This window comes from Stegostoma tigrinum, unplaced genomic scaffold, assembly GCF_030684315.1.
Source record: "Stegostoma tigrinum isolate sSteTig4 unplaced genomic scaffold, sSteTig4.hap1 scaffold_100, whole genome shotgun sequence".
NCBI lineage: Eukaryota > Metazoa > Chordata > Chondrichthyes > Orectolobiformes > Stegostomatidae > Stegostoma > Stegostoma tigrinum.
This window is the reverse complement of record NW_026728052.1, coordinates 1,162,243-1,180,060: the sequence shown is the minus strand read 5'-3', so window position 1 is coordinate 1,180,060 and position 17,818 is coordinate 1,162,243. Positions and strand designations below refer to the sequence as shown.

Below are 17,818 nucleotides of genomic sequence, written 5' to 3'. Positions count from 1 at the left end.
CTAGGCACCAGAAAAGACAATGGCAGAAACTGCCCTGTCAACCATGCAAAGTCCTCCTCACTAACATCTTGGGGTTCGTGCCAAAATTGGGAGAACTGTCTCACAGATTAGTTAATCAACAGTCTGACACAGTCATAATATCTTTCACACAATGTCCCAGACTCCACCATCACCATCACCATCCCTGGATATGTCCTCTCTCACCGGCAGGACAGACCCAGCAGAGGTGGTGGCACAGTGGTGTACAGTCAGGACAGTGTTGCTCTAGGAGGCCTCAGCATTGACTCTGGACCCCATGAAGCCTCATGGCTTCAAGTTAAACATGGCCAAGGAAAGCTCTTGCCGATTACCACGTACCGTCCTCCCTCAGCTGCTGAATCAGTACTCTGCAATGTTGAACAACACTTAGAGGAAGCACTGAGGATGGCAAGGGCACAAAATGTATTCTGGGTGGGGGATTTCAATATCCACTGCTAAGAGTAGCTCAGCACCAGTGCTACTGATCGAGCTGGTCAGATCCTAAAGGACACAGCTGCCAGACTGGGTTTGCGGCACGTGGTGAGGGAGCCAACAAGAGGGAAAAACATACTTGACCTCATCCTTACTAATCTGCCAGCTGCAGTTGCATCTGTCCATGTCAGTATCAGTAAGAGTGACCATCGCACAGTCCTTGTGGAACAACGTCCCGCCATCACATTGAGAACAACCTCCATCATGTGTGTGGCACTATCACTGCAGTAAATGGGACAGACTTCACATAGATCTAGCAACTCAAGGCTGGGCATCCATGAGGTGCTGTGGGCCATCAACAGCAGCAGAATTGAACTCTAGCACAATCTACAACCTTCGTGGCTCAGTATGTCCCTCACTCAACCGTTACCATCAATCCTGGTTTAATGGAGAGTGCAGGAGGGCATGCCAGGAGCAGCACCAGGCTTACCTGAAGATGAGGAATCAACTTGGTGAAGCCACCAAACAGGACTACTTGCATGCCAAATAGCGAAAGCAGCAAGTGATAGGCAGAGCTAATCAATCTCACCATGGATCTGATGTAAGTTCTGCAGCCCTGCCACATCCAGTCATGAATGGCAATGGACAATTAAACAACTCACTGGAGGAGGAGGAGGCACCACAAATGTCCCCATCCTCAACGATGGAAGAACCAAGCACATCAGTGCAAAACATGAGGCTGAAGCATTTGCAGAAATCTTTAGCCACAAGCGCTGAATGGGTGATCAAACTCGGCCTCCTCCAGTGATCCCCACTATTGCAGATACCAGTCTTCTGTCAATTCAATTCACTCCATGTGATATCAAGAAATGGTTAGGGACACTGGATACTGCAAAGGCTATGGGTCCTGGCAACATTCCAGCAACAGTACTGAAGATTTGTGCTCCAGAACTTGCTGCTGCCTGAGCCAAGCTGTTCTAGTTTGTTTCAACACTGGTATCTACCTGACAATGTAGAAAATTGCCCAAGTATGTCCTGTACAGAAAAAGCAGGACAAAACCAGGCCAGCCAATTACTGCTCCATTAGTCTACTCTCAATCATCAGTAAAGTGATGGAAGGTGTGATCAACAGTGCTATCAGGCAGCACCTGCTCAGAAATAACCTACTCAGTTACGCCCAGTTTGGGTTCTGCCGTGGCCACTCAGCTCCTGACCCCATCACAGCCTTGGTTCAAACGTGGACAAAAGAGCTGAATTCCAGAGCTGAAGTGAGAGCGACAACCCTTCACATCAAGGCTGCATCTGACCGAGTGTGGCATCAAGGTGCCCTAGCAAAATGGGAATCAATGAGTTTCACAGGCAAACTCACCGGTGGTTGGAGTTATACCTGACACATGGGAAGGTGGTTGTGGTTGCTGGCAGTCAATCATTTCAGCTCCAGAAGATCTCTGCAGGAGTTCCTCAGGGTAGTGTCCTCGGCCCAACCATCTTCGGCTACTTCATCAATGACCTTCCCGCCATCATAAGGTCAGAAGTGGGGATGTTCGCTGATGTTTGCACAATGTTCAGCACCATTTGACTTCTCAGACACTGAAGCAGTCCAAGTTCACGTGCAACAAGATCCGGACAATATCCAGGCTTGGGCTGACAAGTGCCAAGTGACATTTGCGCCACACAAATGCCAGGCTCTGACCATCTCTTGACATTCAAGAGTGTTACCATCAATGAATCCCTCACTGTCAGCTGGGCGTTACCATTGACCAGAAACTCAACTGGTCATCACATTAAGATAGTGGCCACATGAGGAGGCCAGATGCTGGGAATATCACATCAAATAACTCACCCCCTGACTCCTCAAAGCCTGTCCGCCATCTAAAAGGCACAAGTCAGGAGTGCGATGGAACACTCCCCACTTGCCTGGATGAGTGCAGCTCCATCAACACTCAAGAAGCTTGACACCATCCAGGACAAAGCAGCCAGTACAACATCTACAAGTATCCACTCCCTCCATCTGCAATGCTCAGTAGCAGCGGTGGGTACTAACTACAAGATGCACTGCAAAAATTCACCAATGCTCCTCAGACAGCACCTTCTAAACCCAAGACCACTTCCATCCAGAAGGACAAGGGCAGCAGACATATGGGAACACCACCGCCTCCAAGTCCCTCACCATCTTGACTTGGAAATACATTGCCATTCCTTCCCCTCAAAATCCCGGAATTCCCTCCCTAATAGCGCTGTGGGTCAACCCACAGCAGGAAGAATGCAGTGGTTCAAGAAGGCAGCTCACCATCACCTTCTCAAGAGGCAACTCAGGATGGGCAAGAAATACTGGCCAGGCAGTGACACACATGTCCCACAAATGAATACAGTCACAGTAAAAGACACTGACAGTGTTCCAAAATTCCTGCATAATCAAAGGGCAAATGATAGGACAGGATATAAAACAGCAACTATCCCTAAAGAAAAGATATGAGGGAAACTAACTGGGTTAAAGACCATGAGGTCCCCTGGGCCCGAAGTGCTGCATCCCAGGATATTAAAAGTAATAGCTATAGTGATAGTTGATGCACTGATCACAATCTTTCCAGTATCCTTGGCTTTTCAAAAAGTCCCAGTGCCCCACAGGGCAGTATGGTGGCTCAGTGAGTAGCATGCTGTTTCACAGTGGCAGGGACCTGGATTCAATCCCATCCACAGGTGATTTTCTGTGAGGAATCTGCACCTTATCCCCGTGTCTGTGTGGGTTTCTTCGAGCTGCTCCGGTCTCTTCCCACAATCCAAACATGCACAGATTAGGTGGATTAGCCATGGGAAATGCAAGGTTGCAGGGGCTGGGCAGCTGGTTGAATCTGGGTGCCATGCTCTTCCGAGAGTCAGTTTGGACACAATGGGCCAAGTGGCCTGCTCTCATGCTGCAGGGATGCTATGACTAGTACCTTTATTTTAGAAAGGAAAGGAGACAAAAAAGATAACTACTGGCCAGTTAGCTTAATGTCTGTTATTGGAAAATGCAAGAGCCTATCAGAAAAGATGTAATTGCAGAGCACTTAAAATACGTAATACAATCACAGTCACTACGGCTTGATAAACAGGAAATTGTGCATGACAGATTTATAAGAATTCCATGAGGAGATTACAAGTAGTACAAATAAAAGGGTGTGACATTCAAAAAGGTATTTGTAAAAATAATCACACTTCAAGCAGATAAGACTTTTAATAAGACCACATAGTTTTGGGGAAATATATTAACATGGATAGGGGATTGACCAAATAATAGAGAACAGACATTTGGTACAGGGGGAGTCATTTCCAGGTTGGCAAGCTGTAAAAAGTGAACTGCCATACGGATCAATGCCACGGCCATTCTTGTTGCGAATAAATATTAATGACATAGTGATGAAAGTGAATGTACTATTACTGAGCTTACAGAAAACACAAAAATAGGTATGGAAGACAAGTGATGAGACTGCCAGACTGCCTGCAGAGGGATGTACAAAAGTTAAGATGCTCAGACTGGAGTATTTTTAACAGTATGGGAATGAAACGCTATAGGGAAACGGCAGGAAAGTGGTATCGAGGAATATCAGTATTTTATGATCTCATTGAGTGGCAGACTCAATGGACTGAATAGCCTTCTGCTCATTCATCATATTTCAAGAGTAAAACCTAGAGTCAATGAAATTCTAATTGAATTAAATATGGAAAATCAGCAAGGACATGTTACATTGCTTAACCCAAAGTCAAAGTACAAAAGCAGATTCCACAAAAGCACAGATAGCACATTCTTTGAGATGCCTCTTACTTCCAGACCAAAACGTTGCAACAAAAACTCACTAATGTAGAACCAAGAATACAAATATTCATGCAGCTACTTTCATGATGTGAAATGTCAATGTGATCTGTCACCCGCCAGTGACACAATAAGCAATGCTGCAGTAAGGTCAAGACAGACAATTAGGATGATTATTATTGATCAGTTTGGGTATTCAGAGACAGTGAGGGGGTTCTCAGACAATGTTGAACCTCAAAGCACTTACAATCTGGGATTATGGTTTCCCTCCAGCACTACATTACAAAAGAAGAAGAAATGCTGAGAAATCAAAGGTCGAAAAACATGGCATACGTTTTAGGCAACACAGGAAGAAACCAGAGTGTTGTCCAAATTCTGTGACAGAATATAATTTTCATACAACGCTTTCCTTAACATTTGGAAATGAGAAAGTATCTTTCATCAATGTTGTGTATATGGCTGCATTATTTTCTCTCAAACTGTGTTCTGTCATTGCTGTGAACAAAACAAAAAGTGTTCTGGAGAGATAGCAGGAACTGCACATGCTGGAGAATCGGAGTTAACGAGGTGTACAACTGGATGAACACAGCAGGCCAAGCAGCATCAGAGGAGTAGGAAAGCTGACGTTTCGGGCCTAGACCCTTCTTCAGAAACATCAGCTTTCCTACTCCTCTGATGCTGCTTGTCCTGCTGTGTCCATCCAGCTCTCCACCTTGTTGTCTCAGAAACAGTGTTACAGTGATTAGTATGAGTCCTAGCTCTGACCAACTTTTTGTGCGAAAGGTTGAATATTCATCATTCTAGTTCTTGTACTCATTTTGCAGGACCTAAATGCCACAGCACAGTGGCTGAGTGGTTAGCACCACTGCCTTACAGTGACAGGGCCCCAGGATCGATTCCAGTTGTGGACAACTGTCTGTGTGGAGTTTGCGCATTCTCCCCATGACTGTTTGAGTTTCCTCCAGTTACTCCCATTTCTTCCCACACTCTAAAAGATATTGCTGCTACGGGATTGTACGACATAATAAATGTGTTAGTGAGAATGGGGGGAAAAGAGTCCCTTAAGACACAAGGGTAGCCTTGGAGAAAGTCTCAAGGGCAACAAGGTGGTGCAGTGGTTGGCACTACTGCCTCACAGTACCAGGGACCTGGGCTCAATTCCACCCTTGGGTGACTCTTCGTTTACACATTCTCCCCATGTCTGTGAGGGTTTTCGCTAGGTGCTCCAGTTTCCTACCACAGTCCAAAGATGTGCAAATTAGGTGGATTGACCACACTAAATTGTCCATAGCTACCAGGTTTGTTAGCCTTGCAGGGGTAGGTGTGGACCTGTTGGGCTGAATGTTTCTACACTGTAGGGATTCAGTGAACCCTCTTTCTACCGATGTCGTTGGCAGAAATGTGCACAATGAGCTATGTAGGAATCCTGCTCATTGACTGCAGCTCCACCTTCAACACTATTATCCCCTCCAGACTGATCTCAAAACTCTATGACCTAGGTTTCTGCTCTGCCCTCTGCTACTGGATCCTTAACTTTCTGACCCAAAACCACAGTGAAGATAGGTAACTGCCCCTCCTCCACAATAACACTAGTGCCCTCTAAGGATGTTTCCTCAGCCCCCTACTGCACTCCTTGTGCACCCATGACTGTGTTGCCAAATTCCAAATTAACGCCATCTGCAAGTTAACTGACGACACCACTGCAGTGGGATGGATATCTAACAATGAATCAAAATACAGAAGGGAGGCAAAGGGTTTGGTGACGTGGTGCAGAGAACAACCTCTCTCTCGATGTCGGCAAAACTAAAGAACTGATCACTGATTTCAAAAGACAGGAGGAGAACACGCCCTGATGTATATCAATGGAACTGAGGTTGAGAGGGTGGAGCGTGTCAAGTTCCCCGGTATGACGATAATCAACAACCCGTCCTGGACTTTCCACGAAAATACGTTGGTCAAGGCGGCACAACAATGCCTCTCCTTCCTCGGGCGGCTCAGGAAATTTGGCCTGACCAATTTCTACAGATGCACCATTAAAAGCACATTGTCCAAGTGTATAATGGCCTGGTATGGCAACTATTCTGCCCAGGACTGAGAAACTACAGAAGCGGGTGTGCACAGCCCAGATCATCACGGAAGCCAACCTCTCATCCAAGGACTCCATTTACATGGCTCACTGCTGCGGAAAGGTAGCCAGCATCACCAAAGACCCATCGCACCTACGTAATGATCTCCTACATCCTCTTCCATCAGGCACCAGGTACAGAAGCCTGAACACATGCACACCAACAGTTTTAGGAACAGCTTCTTCCCAGTTGTTATCAGACTGATAAATAGACTCTCTAGCCTGAAATAACGCTGATCTTGCTAACATTGATCTCACTGAGCGCATGCTCTGTTCAATGTAACCTGCATGCCTCTGTCATTTTCATCTGTATATCCTTCGCTTACTATGATCTGCCTGTACCACTCATAAATAAAGATTTTCACTCTACTTTGGTACACGTGACAATAAATCAATCAATTAGTCAACAACCTTAATACAAGTTTGAGGAACAAGACTTCATCATCTGTCTTGTCACTTTCTAGCCTTCTGGTCCAATATTAAGTTCAACCAATTTAGATCAGAACCTACGCTTCCATCTTGCTCCTGTATCCCTTTTTGCATTCAGATGCCTATGTAGCTATTCACACCTCTTCTGGACACAACCTTTGATTTTTTTTAAAAAAATTACCATTGTGTTACCAAGCTTTTGCAAAAAATAATGTTTCGTAACATAATTTCTTCTACCCTCCACCTCATCACAAGCATTCCCTTGAGAATTTTTGGGAGTTTTCCGACCTCCTGTCTACCAGCCGGAAATACCTTACATTTGTGTCTTTCATTTCAGAGAGACTTTTATTACCAAAGCAGTTTTGTCTTACACCCAATGGAACAAACGCAAGAACATGATATTTCAAACAATTGGAATAATTTATACGAGAAGAAAAACATGTCGTGTGGTTGACAAGTCCACTCTTGTGGACTGAATGAGGGTGTACCGCAGGATAATCACCTAATCAATGTATCATTTCCCCTTTGCAGAGAAAACACTGGAAAAATTGAATATACCTGTATGTTTGAACAGATGAAGTACGGGTAAATCGCTGTTTCACTTTACAAGTGTATTTGGGACCTTGCTTGGTGACTGAGGAAATGGTCACTTTGGAATGCTGAAAGGGGATACTGGTGAAGATGCTGGAAGATAATCTGCTGAACGCAGAGGTTGATGGAGGGACAAGCTGAGAATAAGGAGAATTTATGATTCTGGGATAGGTGGAATGGATGAGGGCCGAATTTTGTGAAATGGATCAAAGTGAAAGTTCTGCGAACCATGTTGGGGTCCTTGGTTGTGGAAAAGAGAAAGCATCTCACACGTGCCGGTGCGGTGTGCTCTGCTCATTACAAACAAGCAGTTTTCAGTCGGCCAATCATTATCATATATGACCTATATGTCTGGCATAATACTGGCTGCAAATTTCATAGACAATGTTGGTCAATGCAATGAGGATTATTTTTGGACTGACAACAGCATCCTGCTAGGGGAAAATACCATTCACATAACCACTATACAGCAGCAGCATGAATTACTTGCTTAAGCTCAAACTTTTGAGAAGCTTTGGTTTTCCATGGCAATTTGAGGTAGACCAGGCACTTTTCAGTTCTAAAATTTGAACCATTTGACAATGCACAGTATACACATCAGTCATCTACTTGTGATATCCATTATAGAACATAGAACATAGAACAATACGGCACAGAACAGGCCCTTCGGCCCTCGACGTTGCGCCAACCTGTGAACTAATCTAAGCCCCTCCCCTGACACAATCCCATCATTATCCATATGCTTATCCAAGGACTGTTGAAATGCCCCTAATGTGGCTGAGTTAACTACTTTGGCATGCGGGGCATTCCACGCCCATAGCACTCTCTGAGTAAAGAACCTGCCTCTGACATCTGTCTTAAATCTATCACCCCTCAATTTGTAGCTATGCCCCCTTGTACAAGCTGAAATCATCATCCTCTGAAAAAGACTCTCACTGTCCACAATATCTAATTTTCTGATCATCTTATATGTCTCTATTAAATCCCCCCTTAGCCTCCTTTTCTCCAATGAGAACAGACCCAAGTCTCTCAGCCTTTCTTCATAGGGCCTGTGCTCCAGACCAGGCTGCATCCTGGTAAATCTCCTCTGCACCTTTTCCAATGCTTCAACATCCTTCCTGTCATGGGGCGACCAGAACTGCACGCAATATTCCAAATGAGGCTGCACTAGCATTTTGTACAGTTGGAGCATGACATCATGGCTCCGGAAGTCAATCCCTATAAATCCCGTGACTGTACAAAACGCTAGTCGAGTAGCCTGTATCTCAGTATTCTCCTCGACAACATTGTCGTTTTCCAGAGTGAATACTGTCAAAAAATATTCAATTAGTGCTTCCCCTATCTCCTCTGACTCCACACACAACTTCCCACTACTGTCCTTGATTGGCCCTCATCTTACTCTCGTCATTCTTTTATCTTTTATCTTATTTATCTTCATGATGTACTTTATGAGCAATACCACACATCCCCACATCACTTTAAACCTTTGGAACCTTAACAAGTTGTAGATATCTCCAATTAGCTCACTTCTTCGCTTGAAGCAGAGCAAGGACTAAGTCCTGCACGGTGAAAATGTTAGAAACAACAATGAGCACTGTCCTGCCGAGCCTTACCTAACTTCGTTACTGACCAAACTACCAGCACCCAGTTCAAAGTTGCACAATTGCTCAAGCTTTGCATTTCAGAGAGTGACTATTGTAAACATGGAAGCTAGGAGGAGGGAGGAGGCCAAATGGCTCTTTGAGCCTGCTCCACCATTCTTCATGATCATGACTGATCATCCAACTCAACAGCCTAATCCTGCTTTCTCTCCATAACACTTGATCCCATTCACCCCAAGTGTTATATCTAGCCATATCTTGAATACGTTCAATGTTTTGACATGAACTGCTTGCTTTGGTAATGATTTCCACGGACTCACCATTCTTTGGGTGAAGAAATACCTCCGAAATCGTCTATCCTGAATCCTCATACTGTGACCCCTGGTTCTGGACACACCCACCACTGGGAACTGCATCTATCCTGTCCAGTCCTGTTCGAATTTTATAAGTCACCTCATTCATTTGAATTCCAGCGAGAACAATCCTAACCGAGTCAATCTCTGATCATACATCAGACCTGCCATTCCGGGAAACAGGCTGATAAACATGCGCTGCACTGATAAACTATGAGAGCAACAGCATCCTTCCGCAGAAAAGGAGCACAAAACTGCACACACTATTTTAGGTGCGGCTTCACCAAGGTGCTGCGTAACTGCAACACCACATTCTGGCTTCTGTACTCGAAACCTCTCGGAACGAAGGCCAACAGACCATTTCAGAGACGGGAGGAACTGCCAATGCTGGAGAATCTGAGATAACAAGGTGTGGAGCCGGATGAACACAGCTGGCCAAGCGGTATCAGAGGAGCAGGAAAGATGACGTTTCGGGTTTGGGCCCTTTTTCAGAAATGGGGGAGGGGAACGGGATTCTGAAATAAATAAAGAGAGAAGGGGAGGTGGATAGAAGATGGATAGAGGAGAAGATAGGTGGAGACAGATCAAAGAGGCGGTGCTGGAGCCAGTAAAGGTGAGTGTTGTTGGGGAGTTATGATGGAGGTTCATCAGTCAAGGGAAGACAGACAGGTCAAGGAGGAGGGGATGATGCTGGTAGGTAGGTGGTGGGGTGGAGATTAGGGTGAGAGTTCGGGTTAGGGTTACACCCTAACCCCACCCCACCTCCTACCTACCAGCGTCAGCCCTGCCTCCTTGACCTGTCTGTCTTCCCTTGACTGGTCAACCCCCTTCCTAACATTTGTCTTTACCAGTCTCTTTCTCTTCACGTATCTATAGAAACTCTGTCAGTCTTTATGTTCCCTGTATGCTTACTTTACTGCATTTACCCCTTCTTAATCAATCCCTTGGTCCTTCTTTGCTAAATTCTACTATGCTGCCAATCCTCAAATGTTGTTTCCATGGATCAGATACTATCGCTAATTGCCTTTGTTAAGTCATGGATTGGTCCTCTTACCCATTTTGCTTTCATGCCAGACAGGAATAAACAGTTGTTGTAGTCCGCCCACGTGCTCCTTAAATGTTTGCCATTGCCTATCCACTGTCATCCCTTTAAGCAACTCTTTGTGATCTATCAAGGCTAATTTCATGCCTCATATCTTCAGCTTTCATTATTAAGATGCAGCACCCTGGTCTCCAAGTCAACTCTCACACTCTCCATCTTGATTGAAAAAATTCTATCATGTTGCGGCCACTCATCTTGAAGAAATCTTGCACAGCTAGATTGGCAATGATTCCCTTCTCATTACACAGCACCCAGTCTTAGATGCACTGCTTTCCAGTTGGTTCCTCAACATATTGCTCAAGAAAACCATCCCGTATCCATTCCAGGTCTGTTCTAGTTCTGTTATAAACTAGTAGAGCTCTCAACAATAAATTAGAAGGTTATGGCTTCAAGCTGTAATTTATATTTAAGCATAATTTTTAGGGTAATACTTCAATGAAGTACTGAGGAATTTGGATTGTCGGAGATGCCAGCATTCAGAAGAGGCATTAACTTGAGGCTCCACCTGCTGTTAAGAGCTCAGATCAACTGAAGTCGTGACACACTTTGCCTGGGTAATAAATTCTAGTGACAAACCAGTCCATATCAATAGTGCAAGATAACAAAAAGTGGAGCTGGATGAACACAGCAGGCCAAGCAGCATCTCAGGAGCACAAAAGCTGACGTTTCGGGCCTAGACCCTTCATCAGAGAGGGGCATGGGGAGAGGGAACTGGAATAAATAAGGAGAGAGGGGGAGGCGGACCGAAGATGGATAAAAAAGAAGATAGGTAGACAGGAGTGTACAGGTGGGGAGGTAGGGAGGGGATAGGTCAGTCCAGGGAAGACAGACAGGTCAAGGAGGTGGGATGAGGTTAGTAGGTAGGAAAAGGAGGTGCAGCTTGAGATGGGAGGAAGGGATGGGTGGGAGGAAGAACAAGTTAGGGAAGCAGAAACAGGCTGGGCTGGTTTTGAGATGCAGTTGGGGGAGGGGAAGAACTGGGCTGGTTTTGGGATGCAGTGGGGGAAGGGGAGATTTTGAAGCTTGTGAAGTCCACATTGATACCATTGGGCTGCAGGGTTTCCAAGCGGAATATGAGTTGCTGTTCCAGCAACCTTCGGGTGGCATCATTGTGGCACTGCAGGAGGCCCATGATGGACATGTCGTCTGAGGAATGAGAGGGGTAGTTGAAATGGTTCGCGACTGGGAGGTGCAGTTGTTTGTTGCGAACCAAGCGGAGGTGTTCTGCAAAGTGGTTCCTAAGCCTCTGCTTGGTTTCCCCAATGTAGCGGAGGCCACACCGGGTGCAATGGATACGATATACCACATTGGCAGATGTGCAGGTGAACAAAACGAAAATGAGCTCAAAATTCATACTGGCAAGTAGACCCGCTTGACATTATGAATTGGTGCAGAGCACACTTAGATGTTGGAAGCAACTGCGGACACTTGGTTCAATGGTGCTGCCTCCAAATGAAGCTACCTCACCCAGCTGCCGAGGGATCTGGACTGCATCGTGAAGCAAAAGGCTCAGGCTTCGTTGGTCACATAAATCTGTGGGTTCAGCTACTTGTTTGAAGATATCTGCAAAAGTTATCCAGAAGAAAAATACTGACATTCCTAAACTTAAGGGAGGTAGTTGAGAGTTCAATACATCCAATACATCTTCCTCAATTGCCTTGCTTTGTAAATCATCTTAAAACATTATTTTTATGATCTTGATTGGCTATTTGCAAACAACTGTGGAAACAAAAACTTCTGTTTGTTTACAACAATGGACAATGTATGTTGTCTGATTCTCCAAGGAAGTCATTTTGTCAATTTCTTTCTTGATTGTAAATCTCAAACCTCTCTAATAGCTCCTCGTTCATTTCACAGAGGTAATCTTTGTGTGGACCTGGAAAACATCGGCACGGTCCTCAATGAATATTTTGTGTCAATCTTTACAATGGAAAAGGACACTGCAAGTAAGATATCAGGGCAGAGGACCTCGGAGCATCAGAGGTTAAGATACAGGGAGATGCAGCTGGTTGAGCAACTTTAAAAGTGGATACATCTACAGGGCGAACTGAAACGTATACCAGCTAGCGGGGGAAGTGAGGGAGGAGATATCTGGGCCGCTGGCAGCAATTTTCAAACCCTTGTCAATCACACGTGAAGTAATGAAACACTATTAACATTGTCCCACTATTAATAAACGGAGAGAGGAACAGACCAGGAAATTAAAGGCCAGTCAGAATAATCTCAGCACTGGTGAAGCTATAAAGAGGCATTCTTAGGGGTAGAATGTACTTGCAAGAAATAATCAGGGATAAACACTATGGATTTGTTAAGATGAGGTCACATTATGCATTTGATGTGGGCTTAGTAAAGTCCCCCTTGGCAGATTGAGCAAGAAAACAACAGCCATGGGATCAAAGGCAAAGAGGCACACTGGAGCCAAAACTGGCTGTGGCAGAGAGCACAGGGTGATTGATGGTAGAGGGATATCTATTTGACAGGATGTTTGCTTTGAGTGGGGTTGTGCAGGGCTTTCCACAAGGACCCTTGAAATTTGTCAAGTTAATTCATCATTTGGGCTTAAACACAGGATGTATGACTGTATTGCTAGCGAATGGCTAATTTAGTGAGGAGGATATCGATGGAATGGCCATGTAAATAACAGCCATGGGATCAAAGGCAAAGTGGCACACTGGATCCAAAATTGGTTGACAGACAGGAAGAATAAACTTCAGGAGGAGATCAACAGACTGGTCAGCTGAGCACAGCAATTGAACTCAACCAGGAAAAGTGTGAGCTAATGAACTTGGGACGGCGAACAACGCAAGGGATCACACTATGAAGGGTGTAATCCTGGAGATGACTGAAAAAACCAGCTGCCTGGGCTGGGGGTTGTCATGGAATCATATAGTACAGAAGAGGTCCTATGGCCCACTAAGGCTGTACCTCTAAAAATACACTGCAACATATACTAGTCGCATTTTTACACACGAGACCATTCTCTTAAATATTACGACATGTCAACTGCTCATCCAAGTACTTTTCAAAGGTTGTGAGGTTTCCTGTTTCAACTTCCCGCCCAGGCAATGCGCTCCAGACCTTCACCACACTCTGGATGAAAACGATTTTCCTCAAACCTCCTCAATATTCCCGTCTTTCTCTTTAAAATTATGCTCTATTGTTATTGATGCTTTAACTAAGGGGAACAATGCTTTCTATTCAACCCATCTATACCTCTCATAATCTTATATGCCTCTGTCAGGACCTCCATTCACCCACCAAACCTTCTCTGCTTCACAGAAAATAATGTGATTTTTTCCAGTCTTTCTTCACAGCTAAAATGCTCCAACACATGCAACATCCTTTTCATTCCCTCCAGTGCAATTACATCCTTCCTAATGGGTGGTGACCAAAATGCCACACACGACTCCAGCTGTGGCCTAACCAAACTTTTAAACAACTCCAAAGTGACCTTCCCACTCTTACAATTTATGCCACAACTGATAAAGGGAGGTGTCCCATATGTCTTTGTAACAACCCTTACTAGCCTGACCTGACCCCTTCAGGAATTCATGAACAAGCACTCCAGGGTCCCTTTTCTCCTCTAAGCTTCCCAGTGTCCTGCTATGCATTAGAGTGAGATTTTATTATCACATGCATTCAATACAGGGTACAAGAGTACAAAGAAAAGAGTACAAAGTTGCCTTAGACGGTGCCATCTCAGGTACAAAGTACCTTGGTACGCAATTTTAGTTGCAGAAGTAGAAAATTTATCCATCCTTCTTTACTCAGAGTCGTAGGGGAGTGGAATGCAATGCCGGAGAGGGGAGTGGAGTCAGCCTCAATAGGGGCATTTCATCGGCTATTAGACAAGCACATGGATGATAGTATAAGGTAGGGGCGGAGGTTAGATTGACCACAGGATTAGGGTAAAAGTTCGGCACAACATCGTGGGCTGAAGGGCCTGTACTGTGCTGTACCGTTCCATGCTCCATGTGATAAAAATAAATGAATAAGTTAAAAAATTCAGCACTACAGTCTTCTTAGTATAACAGTAGAAGAATAAAAACAAAAGTTTAAAAAGTCAAACATCACTCTCCACTGGAGTCGTACCTGAGGACTGGAGGGAGGCAAATGTAATTCCTCTCTTCAAGAAAGGAAATAGGGAAATCTCCGGCAATTACAGACCAGTAAGTCTCACGTCTGTCGTCTGCAAGGTGTGAGAAAGGATTCTGAGGGATAGGATTTACGACCATCTGGAAGAGCATGGCTTGATCAAATACAGTCAACACGGCTTTGTGAGGGGTAGGTCATGTCTCACAAAACTTATCGAGTTTTTTGAGGATGTGACTAGAAAAGTTGATGAGGGTCGAGCTGTCGATGTGATGTATATGGACTTCAGCAAGGCATTTGATAAGGTTCCCCATGGTAGGCTCATTCAGAAGGTCAGGAGGAATGGGATACAGGGGAACTTAGCTGCTTGGATACAGAATTGGCTGGCCAACAGAAGACAGCGAGTGGTAGTAGAAGGAAAATATTCTGCCTGGAAGTCAGTGGTGAGTGGGGTTCCACAGGGCTCTGTCCTTGGGCCTCTACTGTTTGTAATTTTTATTAATGACTTGGATGAGGGGATTGAAGGATGGGTCAGCAAGTTTGCAGACGACACAAAGGTCGGAGGTGTCGTTGACAGTGTAGAGGGCTGTTGTAGGCTGCAGCGGGACATTGACAGGATGCAGAGATGGGCTGAGAGGTGGCAGATGGAGTTCAACCTGGATAAATGCGAGGTGATGCATTTTGGAAGGTCGAATTTGAAAGCTGAGTAAAGGATTAAGGATAGGATTCTTGGCAGTGTGGAGGAACAGAGGGATCTTGGTGTGCAGATACATAGATCCCTTAAAATGGCCACCCAAGTGGACAGGGTTGTTAAGAAAGCATATGGTGTTTTGGCTTTCATTAACAGGGAGATTGAGTTTAAGAGTCATGAGATCTTGTTGCAGCTCTATAAAACTTTGGTTAGACCGCACTTGGAATACTGCGTCCAGTTCTGGGCGCCCTATTATAGGAAAGATGTGGATGCTTTGGAGAGGGTTCAGAAGAGGTTTACCAGGATGCTGCCTGGACTGGAGGGCTTATCTTATGAAGAGAGGTTGACTGAGCTCGGTCTCTTTTCATTGGAGAAAAGGAGGAGGAGAGGGGACCTAATTGAGGTATACAAGATAATGAGAGGCATAGATAGAGTTGATAGCCAGAGACTATTTCCCAGGGCAGAAATGGCTAACATGAGGGGTCATAGTTTTAAGCTGGTTGGTGGAAAGTATAGAGGGGATGTCAGAGGCGGGTTCTTTACACAGAGAGTTGTGAGAGCATGGAATGCGTTGCCAGCAGCAGTTGTGGAAGCAAGGTCATTGGGGTCATTTAAGAGACTGCTGGACATGCATATGGTCACAGAAATTTGAGGGTGCATACATGAGGATCAATGGTCGGCACAACATTGTGGGCTGAAGGGCCTGTTCTGTGCTGTACTGTTCTGTTCTGTTCTATGTTCTATTACAGTCCTTTCCTAAGCCACGAGTTTGCAGACACTCTGAACGAGGCTTCCCCCGTGATGGTTTGTATTCCCTGCGCTGGGCTAAAACCCGCCCATCCTTGCCAGTGGACTTCACTGCTGACTGCTGTAGCTGACCTCCATCGGGCACGACAGGCTTTGCCACATTAAGTACTCTCTTATCTTATTCCTTCTTCAGGCTATATCAATCTGCCACTGACCTGCCCATCTGACTGATGACAAGATTGGAGCAGACAAGGGGACCTGGTAAAAGGTGTTTAAGATTTTGAAGGGCATAGAAAGGATAACTGGAAGCTGCTTTTTCCATTAGTTGACATGAACTCACTGACTGAAAGTGTGGCTGATTCAGAAAGTGTCTGAATATTTAAGCAGTATTTAGATAATCACTTGTGTTGCTGTAGGCTCCAGGGCTATGGGTCAAACAATCAAAAAGGAAATAAATGCCATGTGAGTTCAATGTAGACAGATCTTTGTTGAGTAGTGCAGTAACGACAGACCGCACGGCCTCCTCCTGTGCAACAAACATCCATGACTCTACAATTACACAGCTTTTCTTTGAGACATTTCTCCACTTGACTGATTCTTTGTAAATGCAAGGCCGACAAAATAAATCCTTTTATTAAAAGCTTCCATCTCACTGAGAAAGCTTCAGGCCAATTTGATAATCTGCTCTGAAAATTCTGCTCATATTTTGATAGTTATGAAAAATTCTACTATCAGGGCTGTCACAATCCACAACATTCTAAATCAATCAACAATATTCTAGAAAGATGATCATTTGCCTATACAACAAATTTTAACTGATGTTTTTAAAAAATAGAGAAATAAATCTAGATCTGTCAAAAACTAATCAGTTCTTCCTTGGACCATACCTGTACAGACCAGGTTTCAATGAAATATGCCCATTAGTTGTGAGATACATTGTTGACAATAGAACATCAAATGGGGAAAAACATGACCTCACATTAAGTGTTATCACTGCTGCAAGTGAGCAGTAGAGTCATACAGCACTTCTGAATATTTTCCAAGTATTCTAATGATGAAAACATTATTGGTAACAAAAACAGCTGCTAAGATGGTGTCGTTGAGAAGCAATGGCATCAGACAGATGTAGTGCATCATTTATCCAGCAGGAATGCACTGTGCAGATTCTGCAAAGACCACGCTATAACTTAACATTAATAGTGGCAGTGACTAAATAGAGAAATATACTAAGACAGCAAACCTTTTGTTAAACAGTACCCGTGGTACCAGGAATGGGCTGAATAATCAAAAATTCCAGTTGATCAATAGGTCCACACACACAAAAAACACACACTCAATAACAGGAACATAATGCATGGGATATACACATTACTGTTCTCCTTCATTTACAGCATAAATAACTTCAGTAATGATGCAACTTCGCCTTAACTCAAACTTACTGGCAGGGAGCCTTCTCACTTGCACCCTCACCAGACATCACAGAGATGATGAGAATACAGTAAACATCTGGTGTGTAATTTTTGTCAGTTTATTGAGTGGGCTAGTTTGTTAAACAAAGTTTACGTACAGTTAAATCTACAGTTTACATGTGTATCAGCAATGATAGATTTAGTACTTACACTTGTATTTTTTCCTCCAGATGACCCTTGGACAGACACATCAAGCCAATTTTCAAAGAAACACTCTGATTCTTCCACTCCTACCCCTGGAAAAGGAAGTTACAGAATGTCACTGACTGACTTTACTTATTTGAATACAGCATAAGATACATAGAACATAGAACAGTACAGGCCCTTCAGCCCATGATGCTGTGCTGAACTTTTACCCTAAACCTCAGGTCTATC

General features: G+C 44.4%; 1 long non-coding RNA gene across 27 annotated transcripts in view; it reads right to left on the bottom strand.

Annotated features, from left to right (window-relative positions):
• LOC132207559 (uncharacterized) overlaps nt 1-17,818 on the bottom strand; it is a 264,950-nt gene that overhangs the window by 17,784 nt on the left and 229,348 nt on the right. For 25 of the 27 annotated variants that reach the window (XR_009443567.1, XR_009443568.1, XR_009443562.1 and 22 more), the window contains one exon: nt 17,594-17,679. This is a non-coding gene — a long non-coding RNA (uncharacterized LOC132207559). Of the gene's footprint in view, nt 1-11,882; nt 12,008-17,593; nt 17,680-17,818 lie in introns of those variants that run through there. The other 2 variants (XR_009443552.1, XR_009443566.1) reach the window with 1 other exon arrangement.